The 11,902-nt window shown below is 35.2% G+C and overlaps 1 long non-coding RNA gene across 1 annotated transcript in view; it reads right to left on the bottom strand.

The window, feature by feature from the left end:
* LOC107524255 (uncharacterized) overlaps window positions 1-7,761 on the bottom strand; it is an 82,659-nt gene extending 74,898 nt beyond the window's left edge. Inside the window, exon 1 of the long non-coding RNA XR_001601947.2 lies at window positions 7,708-7,761. This is a non-coding gene — a long non-coding RNA (uncharacterized LOC107524255). The remainder of the gene's footprint in view (window positions 1-7,707) is intronic.
* Between the last annotated feature and the right edge of the window lie 4,141 nt (window positions 7,762-11,902).

The raw sequence follows: 11,902 nt of genomic DNA on the forward strand, positions 1-11,902 counted from the left end.
CATCATTCCCATGCTTAAAGTGACTGAGATCAAATTTGTGATGTTTACTGAACCCAAGATAGAGTTGAGGTTGCAGAGCCAGCAACTGCCACAATAATCATTGACTGCAGGGACAGAGAAGCCATTAGCATGCTCTCACTTGAGATGAACACAACTGGACACCAATAAAAAGAGTGCAACTAGAGGGATTCACAATTTGATGAATGTCAATATAGGCAGATGAGATCATCTGAATCTCTGGAGGCTAGAGAAATTGGGGGTATCCACACCTTCCTTCAGGGTCTTTCTCCATAAGCCCTACCAAATATTCATAGAAAAGATTTAAAAATGCCCAGTTTCTATTGTGATGCAGACCTGAGGGAGGGGAATAGCCGTGTCTAAGTGGGAGGGGCAAGAAACTCCATCTAGATTTATTTTTTCCTGTTCATTAAAAAAATAAATCATAATTTGTGGGATAGGCGAGCAACCATCACAGGTACTCTTCATTGAAAACGTGTTGTAGACAGGAGAGTGAATTGGCAGGGAAAACCCTACTCTTGGTGGAGGGACAGAATTACTTGCTGAGTCTACAACCATAGATGGCGGAGGAGCAGCAGAACTGAAAGGCCACACTCTCGCACACAGGGACATGGCATATGCTCAAGAATAAGGCTTCGTAAGGATAAATGTTCACCCGCTACCACCAAACTAAGAAGTTCTGAATAAGTAACCTTAGAATACTGCTGAGAGATGGAGGGAAAGAACACAAAGATGTGCTCTGTGAGTCATGGAACCAACGGAAGACTTGAAAAGTATGAATCTCAGAATCAGACAGACACTGTAAACCAACTCCACATGCAAGACAAGGGATGTCTATAAGGGTAACATACACCACTGCCCTTCTCAACTTCTAACTGCATCAACTCAAACTCACTTGTTAAAAACCAAGGAAAAATAAATAAATAAAAGCAAGCCTTCCCACGTCTGAAAAGAAAAAAAAAAACAACAAAATACCACGAGAAGGAAACTACTCATAATGCATCTTTCCTTTATTACACTTCTCTCAGAAAAATGCAATTATTTGTTTGGGTTTCCTTCTATTAACATATTTTAGAGAGTTTGATATATAATTTTGTATTGAGTATGATATTGCTTATAACCATTATAATACTCATGAACATTATTATATTTAATAAATATGTATTTTATGAGTATTATTTATGAATATATAACTAGAGTATCATTTCCTTGAAGAGAACTTATATTTTTGTAACCTTTTGCCTTTCTCTAGTCCAATTGTTATTATCAACATGGCTAAATAGAAAAAGGAGATAGAATAGAGATGATAAAATCACAATATTTATAATAGAAAGGATCTTTAAGATTTTAATATTAAAAATACTTAAAATAAAAATTTCTTAAAGAATATGAATATCCAGAAATCTTTAAGAATATTTAAAGTTATATAATATAATCACTTTTTTAACAGTTGGGGAAATTGAGGTTATCCAGATGGTATGAGAATGACACTTAGAACCTTGGCCTTTTGAGTCCTAAAGCCATACAATACTTTTCTCAGTACATCTTGCTTGCTCTTATAAGATAAATTACACCCAGATCCAATCCATATATTGATGAAAGTTACTGAAGACAAAATTCTGAGTTTATGGGGAAGTGGTACAAATTCTCTTTGAAAGATGCATTTTTCTTTATATTTTTATTAAGGACAATCTTTGCATCATATATACATATACATATACATATACATATACATATACATATACATATACATATACATAATATACATATACATATAATGTTGTTTATTCTGAAAGTAGAAATGAAATACCTTTCTAACGAATAAGTAGTTCCATTTCTCCCACAGTTAATTACCTTCATTTCATAAAAAAAATTAAGTCTAGGTTAACTATTATGTAACAACTTGTGACCTTGATAATAGCTAGACTTTTATGGAGAGCTATATTCTATGGAGCACACGTCCCTCAACTTACAAGGTGCTTAAAGGTGGTTTTCAGGAGATATACTTGCTTCAAGACACTTGAAAGAACTCACGTATGTTAATTATAGCAATCTAGACTCATAAAGCCTGGAATTTTACAACTTCTCAGAGAGCCTCAGGGAACAGAGTATCTTCCAATTCAGTGGCCAAGTTAATCCAATTATGCTTCTTTCCTTCTTTTGGCAGCCTCCCCTTTTGTACTCTTAAAGTCAGCAAAGTTAGAAAAATGCAAAAGATAAAAAGATCTGAACTGTACCTCTTTCAGAAGAAACAGTCTACATTACCCTCCCATTTTAGCCTCTTCTGTTGGCAAAAAGCTCCCTGTATTTCTTTGTGAAAAGATTGTATTTTGTAGCTACAAAGGAAAAGAGTTTTCAGCAATGCCAACTCTGTATCTCTATGTGATAGATGTAGCTACATAAACAAACAAACCCCAAAAAGCTATTTTGAGTTTCAAGTATCAGATTTACAACGTCTTATACTTATTTTTTTTAAATATATTTTTATTGATTTTAGAGAGAGGAAGAAAGAGGGAGAGAGAGAGAGATGTCAATGATGAGAGAGAATCATTGATCAGCTGCCTTTGCATGCCCCCTGCTGGAGCCCACAACCCGGGCATGTGCCCTGACCCGGAATCCAACCACCATCTCCTGGATCCTAGGTGGATGCTCAACCGCTAAGCCATGCTGACTGGGCTACTTAATTTATTTTTAATTGAAGAGAAAGGAAACCGACTAAGGAGCTGAAAGACTAAATATACAAGCGGATAAAGGTAGAACCATATGTAAAAATCTAACTCTGACCTACAACCTATAGCAACCTTCCCAGGAAGCCAATTCTCTTATATACAAGAAATAACATTGGAAGTCAGAATTGTAGGAAACCAGACTGCTATCTTTAGTAACAATTCAGACTTGGGACCGCTTCCAACACTTCCAACTTGGGACCAACCAGAGAAAGCCCAATGTGCACCCCTACCCAACAGCATAGGATGCCCCGCTCCTAATTAGTGCGCTTACAGCTTCCCCGTGCCAAGTCCCCAATCAGGGCACACCTGAAGGTGCCCCTTCTTTCCACTATAAAGCCTTCCTTCTCCTCTACCTGCCTTTGAGTCTCTGCCAAAATACAAGTGACAGTGGCTGACTTGCTTGCTAATGTGAGCTCTGAATAAAGCTTTGCTCATTTGCTTTTCTCATTTGGTCTTCTTTTATTTCCACAGAGCAAAAATTCAAAAACAACAACAAAAATCTCTCTCTCTGTTTCAGAATCTCTAAAATGCTTTAATTTTCCTCGTGGTACAGAAAGTCTGCTTTCATAGCTAAATATACTCCATCTTTTTTATTGGTTTTTTCTAACATATCCCTAGTGGAAATTATTCCACTTTGGGATACATTTTGTAATTTATTTAAATAACGAATTATGTATCTACACATTTATTAATATTCTGATTCTGCATGCTTTTCTATAATTTTATGAATTACAGAATCCATAATTTTTAAAGTTTTTATTGGAATTCTAAGTAAAATTAACAATATTATATATATATATATATATATATATATATATATATATATATACACACACACACACATATATATGTTTTTGGTGTATTGAAATGAATATATATAATTCAATGGAATACAATATGTATTACTAAATACATTTATTACTGAATAGTGGAATTTTTATCTTCTTTCTGTGTGTTAATTAATTAACAAATCATATAAAGAATAAGTGGTAATATATTATTTCTAAAATATGTATATAACTTAATTTTCTTTAGGGATTATCAAGAATCTATAATTGACTATGAATTATTTTATTATTAGAATATTAGTCAACAAATTTTTAAACCTTGCTTTCATTTTCTTTTACATGTGTTTTAAAGGGATTTGGGAAAAAAGTCAACTTTTCCATACATGACTGTTTGATGAGCTATGTCTTTTTATAAATCATTGGACAATCTATTTATACTTTTTTGGTTTGTTTTTGTGTTTTAAATGTTATAGCACTTGGCAAATTTATAATAGTAATTTTCCATAACTTCATCCTATAATAATCAAATAGCATAAAGTTAAACAAAAAACGTGAAGTCAGGAGCAAATAAAGAGAATGTGGAACTACACAAACTCAAATGTTATAGATTCCTATTTTAGGTGCCAACAATCTTTGTACAGTTAGTTATTTCTTTTTCTGGTTTCTGTTGTTATATAAACTCACTATAGTATTCCACCTGATGTCTATCCTGCAGTTCAATTCTTTGTACAGGCCAAATAGATGTGTGCATCTGTGTACCTGGAAACTTGTCATATTGATCACTGTGAATACCTACATCCTATTTTGCAAAACATACTACTTAACAGTGCAGATAATAACTTCAACTGTGTAAGGTTTCCATTTTATCACTACAGCTTATAATGACTTATGTGAAACTAGAAAAGGTTTTAGGTGTATCTAAACCTGTTTTCTCATCTATAAACTAATAGTATCTACTTCATAGGATAAGATAAATTAAATAATTCTTCTTTAAAATATATTTTTATTGATTTTTAGAGAGAGAGGAAGGGAGAGGGAGAGATAGAAACATCAACTGGGAATTGAACTGACAACCTCCTGGTGCTCAAATTATGTGCTGAATGACTCTACACTGGGAAATCTAGAAACTGTTTGCATTAATTCTAATCCCAAAATTAGAAAAGTGAAGAGGGATGGAAAGGATTAAGGTTAGGAAAAAATAAAAGGTGTCAGGAATATAAATTTTTCTTTCCCTTTATCTATACATATATGTTTAGTTAAGCAGCTTTCAGTAAGAATATTAACATATAAAGATACATATGATAAGACATGATATCCTGTGTAGTTGCTTTCAGTTTTCTTTAATATTGTTATGCATCTATCATATAATATTAATATGAAATGACACAAGTATTTAGACATGGTCTAATAGTTAAAGCTATTCAAGAGTCTTTGATGTTCAGGCATTTAAATGATTTATCTTCTACAATTGAAAACTATTTTCTTGAATGGAAACCCTATTTGACTAACTGAACTAGAATAGTTAGTAGATGGATTTGGTAGTTAATTCAACACTTATTTGTTATTTTAGTTTTTTCTTTACTTTTCAAATTATGCGTTCTTGCTATGAGAATGTAAAATCCTATAAGACAAGGACAATGTTTTACTTATTTGATATCCTTACAACGTCTGGTATAGGGCTTTTCTCATAACAATTGCAAACTAAATGAAATCTATGTATGATTGAGCCCATGGTGTGCTCCTTACATTGCTACCAAATAGATCACTGTTTTATCTCTCTTTAAAATCTTAAATAAATTTATTGAAGCTCATATTTATAAATGGTAACTATTGTAAGTGCAAAATAAAATTATATTGAAGAAAGATATGACCTAATTTACACTCATTTTGATTTATTATCCAGAGAAACTGTGAGACAATAAATGTGTGTTGTTTTAAGCTACTCAATTTGGGAATAATTTGTTATGCAGCAATATATACCTGATACAGGCATGCATCAAAATTTTTCATCTACTCATTTAAAATTATATTACTTGCACAAGTTTATGTGATAGACTATTAAAAAAATAGGTAAGGGGTAACAAAATGTAAGATGTGGTATATATTAACCCTGCTAAAATCTTGTACTATAATAATCAGATAATATATGTGGACAGATATGTAGTAAGAAGGCAGAGAGTAATATATCTTAACAAATTTTAATTCTGGACTATGAGAGAATGAAGGAGAAGATTTTGGGGTTGCACTGTGTACCCTCCAAAACAGAAAAGAAATGTTGACGTCCTAACCACCACTACTTCAGAATGTGATCTTATTTGGACATAGAGTCATTGAAGATGTAATTTTTACCATTGTAACTAGCTAGTTATTAATATTAGTAATAGGAAGAAAGCAAAGGGAAGGTCAGATATTATAAGCATGGTCATCTGGGCAGCTTCACTGGGAAGCTGCAATTTCACACTCCCCAGGAAAGCACCAGCCCATTCCTGGCAAATCTCTGGGGGTAGGGGTCCCACAAAGGGGAAGATGGATGCATGCGCAGTGAAGTCAGGGTGATGTAGGGAAGGCGCTTGCCTGTCAGTCCAACCTGGGAAAAAGGTGGTTGTCTAGAGTGGGAAGAGGCACTGCAAATGTATGAAATCATGACGGGCTCATTGGTTAAGCTCCTAGTGAAAATCCCCAGAGACAAAGAATTCTCTCTCTCTCTCTTGCTGCTTGAGCTCCTGTTGCTTGCTCTGTGACCCGCACTTGCCTGTACACTTCCATCGTCTTGTGGTGCTAGAAGCCACATGCAATGAACTGCAGCTGGGAACACAAGGTAACCTGGCCAGATTAGATGCTGGACTGGACTGGGCTTTAATATGGAGTGAGGACTCTGGGCAGTGGCTTTAATCCTAGGTCTGCTGAAGACAAACTAGAACTTTTTCCACAATACTTCATCATCCCGTGGGGGCCTCAGGAAATTCTTTTCCCTCAGCACCCCAAGAGCTCCACCTCTACCAGTAACAGGTGGGGACATGGAGGACACCCCACCGATAATATAATTAGTGGACGTGAGAACATACTGGAGTAAGGCAGGTCCCTAATCCCATATGATCAGTGTGCTAATAAAAAAGACAGACATACCTGGCCGATGTGGCTCAGCGGTTGAGCATTGGCTTATGATACAGGAGACTGAGGTTTGATGCCCAGTAGGGGCACATGCCAGGGTTATAGGCTTGATCCCCAGTGGGGGGCGTGCAGGAGGCAGCTGATCAATGACTCTCTCTCATCATTGATGTTTCTGTCTCTCTCTTCTTCCCTTCCTCTCTCTGAAATCAATAAAAAGCAAACAAAACATTTTTTTTCTTTTAAAAAGACAGCCATGTGAGAACAGACACACACACAGAGAATGCTATGTGATGACAAAGACACAGATTAAAGTTATGCAGTTGTCAAAGATTGATGGAATACCACCACCAGAAACCAGGAAGAGACGAGCAAGAAATACATTATAGGTTTCAGAGGAATATGGCTCTGTTGACATTGTGGTTTTAAATTTGTAGTTTTCAAAACTGTGAGACATAAATTTCTGTTGTTTTAAGCCACTCGGTTTGTGGTGATTTGTTACAGCAGCCACAGGAAACTAAGACACAGGCTTTGGAGTAAGACCACCTGGGTTTTGACTCTGGCTTCACATACTAATGCTGGGATCTTGGACAAATTAGTTTGTGGTACTTTGTTATGGCAGCTTTAGGAAACTAATAGAATGAGGCAGATTTCCCCCAGCATTTCATTAGTATTTCCACATTATTTCAGGAGCATAGCACTCAAAGCATTTGTACACTTCACTTCTCTTTCATCACCCAGAGACACCTTCAGCCCAAGCACTCAGACTCTAGAGTCAAGTTTGTCAGCACAGGAATCCCATTCCAAAAGTTACATGTTGTATGTTTTGGGGCATCTTACTAAACTTCTTTTTGCCTCAGTTTTCATCTCTCTAGAATGGGCATATTAAGATTTTATAATTCAAAGTTTTATCATAGGATTAAATGAGACAATGTAGATGAAGTGATAGAAATAGTGCCGTGTACACTGTGAATGCTCAGCACATGTTAAATACAACATTCTCCTTGGAACCAGTCTCATCACGTATAGATTCGGCTGTAGCTGCGAAGACAGAAGAAACTTACCTTCCGGTCATGACAAAATAAATGCTGGTTTCCTTTTGAGAAGCCTCTTTTGGAGCAGCCGTTAAAACTTTCAAATGTCTAACGCACAATGAAGAAGGTAGATGCACAAAACCGAGTCATCCTTTCCTAAGGCTTCACTCTGCTCCTGCAGCGCCTCGCAATGCGTCCCACTGGATAAGCCACTCCGACCTCTGAAGTATGGAAATGACTGAAAATAATACTAACACTCTTCAGGATGCCACCTGCGACACTACACCAGCTGTGTGGCTAGGGCAAATAGGAGAGGGCCCAAAAGAGAGGGCAGACAAAAATACTGTACTTCCCGGGCACAATGAGTTACAGCTTCAAAAGAAGGAGAGGAGAGTTGAGAAGTGTTATGAAAACAACTGTGGTTGTCAGGCCCACCTTGCCCGAGGCATTCGGAAAGTGGGAAGTTTTTTGATCAAAGGCAGCCAGGACGAAGCAGACTTGTAAGAGAGAATCACAGACCGCACGAGTTTGGGCATAGGGTGGCTGCCTCTGAAAACTAAAGAAGTCTTGTGTGAATGCCATGTGGAAAGGATTAGAGCGAAAAGGACTGCCTCATAGTCCACAGCTGCACTCTCCAATTACAGTCACCACAGGTAGCAACGTGTCCCGAGGCTAATATTACCTAAAATCTCTGCCCGTGACCTGGATAAAGAATTTCGGCTGCAGCTATTTTATTCACAGATGAACGGTATAGTGTGAATTTCTTTACAAGATCAAATTTTAGTAAGAGTACAATTTAATATCAAAGAGGCATGTGTGTCTTTTTCCAGAAGAAAAGGGGGGGAAAAAAGCAAACAATACTACAATGGAAAGTTTAAAAACAGGACTATAAAATAAAACTAAGTGCACATACCTAGCTGGGAGTTTAAGCGTATAAAAATGGATACGTATTCACTGTAATATTATTGTGGGGGTTTTTTTGTTTTGTTTTTTAATAAAGTAATGAAATTTTGTTAAGTGAGACATTCAAAAACTTCTCTTTAATTGAATTAAAGGGATAGATATTTTGCTTCAGTTCTTGTTTTGAATTTTCCTGAAAGATGTGCCATTATTGTTTCTGTGGTTATTGTGTTCAGTGATTTGGATTTTTGCTGTTCTACTACCATCAGCCCATTTAGTTTTTTTCATTTATACAATTAGTAGACAAACAAAAAATCTGAGCTGCATATATACTAACCATAGAGCAGGGCTGGCCTTTTTTGTTGTTGTTAATTCTCACCTGAGGCTATATTTTCCATTGATTTTTTATTTATCTTTATTTTTTTACAGAGAGTGCAAAGGATGGGGAGGGACAGAGAGAGAAACGTGTGTGAGAGACACATTGATTGGTTGCCTCCCGTATGCGTGCACTCCAGATGGGGCTGGGGATGGAGCCGGCAACCCAAGTGCATGCCCTTGACTGAGAACTGAACCTGAGACCCTTCAGTCCCAGGGTGGATGCTCTAACCACTGAGCAAACTAGCTAGGGCTGGCCCTTTGTTTAAAGTACACTTCTTACAATCCTATCACATACATAAACAGATGTGTACCCTTGAATGTATTTTCACAAAGTGAATATACTCAAGTAATTAGCTTCTAGGCCAGGCACTAGGACACTGCTACTCCCCAGGAAGTTGCATCTGCTCCCAGACACTGACCCTTCCTCGGTAGCCACTACGTATGCTACTAACACCATAGACAACTTTCTCTTCTTTTTTTACTTAATATAGAGGTAATCTTACTATATGCATTCTTTTGAAACTATGATCAGTTCAAAAGTATATTTGTGAAATTAATCGATGCTTTTGGGCGTAGCAATAGTTGTTTATTCCCAAGGCTATATAGTTCTCCATTATTTAAATATACTATTATCTACTTATTCTGCTACTGTTGATGAACATTTGGATTATTTTCATTTTGGCTATTATTCCTGGTTGTTGTTTTTTTTTTTTAACAATCTGTTTATGATTGTTGGTAAAACTATGTAGACACTTCTGTTCAGTACATTGAAAAAGGTAAAAATTATTGTGACATAGTATATGTTCAGTTTTAATAGTAAAAACTAATGTGTCTGCTATAAACAAATATCCACATGACACATGGTTTGCTCTGGGGCATAAAGAGGAGAGAAGGTACTGGTTACTTGGGTCTAAGCTAATTGAAATTTTATTTTACTTGGCTGGAAATATTCTTATATTTTTAAATTAGAGATTTAGGAACAAATAATACTTTATTTTTTAATTAAACTTCTGATTTTGAGATATAGATTCATATGCATTTGTAAAAAATAATTCTGAGGGATTCCATGTATCAATATCCAGTTATCTCAATGGTAACACATTTTAAACTATAGTGCAATATCACAACCAGGATACTGACATTGACACTGATGCATTCAAGGTACAGAACATTTTTTATCAGAGATCCTTTGTGTTGTCTGTTTACAATCATACTCACTTCCTATTCTCCCTCCTCAGGTAATCACCTATCTGTTCTCCATTTCTATAACTTTCTAATTTTGAGAATGTCATATAAATGGAATTATATGGTATGTAGCCATTTGGGATTGGCTTTTTTCACTTGGCATAATTCCTTGGAGTGTTTTTAAGTTGATGAAGATATCAGAGCTTTTCTTTTTATTGTTGACCACTAGTCCATGGTATGGATGTACCGAAGAGTGTTTAACCACTCATTGGTTGAAGTATATTTGGGCTCTTTTCAGTCTTTTGGTCATTACAAATGAATGTTATAAACATTTATGTACAGGTTTTTGTGCAGACATAAATTTTTATGTCTCTGAGATAAAGACTCAAGAGTGCAATTGCTGAGAAGGATAGTTGTTGTATGTTTAGTTTTATAAAAAAACTGCCAAATATTTTCAGAGTCATTGATCCATTTTATATTCTTGCTAGCAAATGAGTGATTCATTTGTGTGTGTTTGTCTTGTGTCCTCAAATATTGCTGAACTTATTTGTTCTAGGAGTTTTTTGTTTTGTTTGTTTTTTGAAGATTTTGGAGGATTTTTATGTAGAAAATCATACCATCTGAAAAATAGAGAGCTTTATTTTTACCTTTCCAGTCTGTTTACTTCCTATTTATTTCTCTTGCCTTTTTTTTAACATGTCCAGACCTTCCAGTGTTGTTTTAAATAAGATAGATATTTCCATGTTACCAGTCTTATTTATGGTGAATATAATCAGTCTTTGATCATTAAATACACTATTAGCTGCAAGTTTTATGTAGATGGTTCTTTGTCAAGTTTAAGACACTGCCTTCTACTTCTAGTTTGCTGAGCTTATTGAATATTTTTCTGCATCAATTTTACAATCACAGGGTTTTGCTTTTTAAGCCCATGATTGGTAATTACATTGACTAATTTTTGTTTTTTGGAGGAATTTTATATGTAAGTTTATGAGAGGTATCAGTCTGTAGTTTTCTTTATTTGTACTGTTTTTCTTCTGGTTTTGGTGTCAGAATAATACAAGCTTCCTAAAATGAGGTAAGAAGTATGTCCTTTTATTTTCTGAATGCTCTTGTGTCATGTTTGTGTTAATTCTTTGTATATCTGGTAGAATTCTATGGTAAAATGATCTGGGCCTGGAGTTTATTTCCCAGGAGATCTTAAATTGAAAATTCAATTTATTTGATGGTTATAAAAACTATCTAGGTTGCCTATTTCATCTTGGTTTAGTGTTAGTAGTTTGTAGTTTTGAGGAATTCATTGATTTCTTCTAAGCTGTTGAATTTATAAGTGTAAAATTGTTTACAACATTGCTATATATATATTTCTAATGGCTACAAGATCTGTAGTGTTAACCCTGTTTAATTTCAGATGATGATGATGTGTGTCTTCTTTTTATGTGTCTTTGTCAGCTTTGCTAAAGGTTTATCAATTTTATTTTAATTTTTAAGAGACCCAAATTTTTTTCACTGATTTTATGTACTGCTTTTCTCTTTTCAATTGTATTGATTTCTGCTCCTATCTTTATGATTCTGTTTATGCTATTAGCCTCTCTTCTGCTTGCTCCAAATTGTTTTGCTCTCCTTTTTCTATTTTCTTTAGCTAAGATTTAGGTTTAGACCCTTCTTATTTTCTATTATGAGTAATTATATTAGAAATTAAAATAATTAATCATATAAATTTCCCCCTCAGCCTTGCTTTAGTTCTGTCTCACAGATTTTGATA

Source organism: Miniopterus natalensis, chromosome 1, assembly GCF_054644295.1.
Source record: "Miniopterus natalensis isolate mMinNat1 chromosome 1, mMinNat1.hap1, whole genome shotgun sequence".
Lineage (NCBI taxonomy): Eukaryota > Metazoa > Chordata > Mammalia > Chiroptera > Miniopteridae > Miniopterus > Miniopterus natalensis.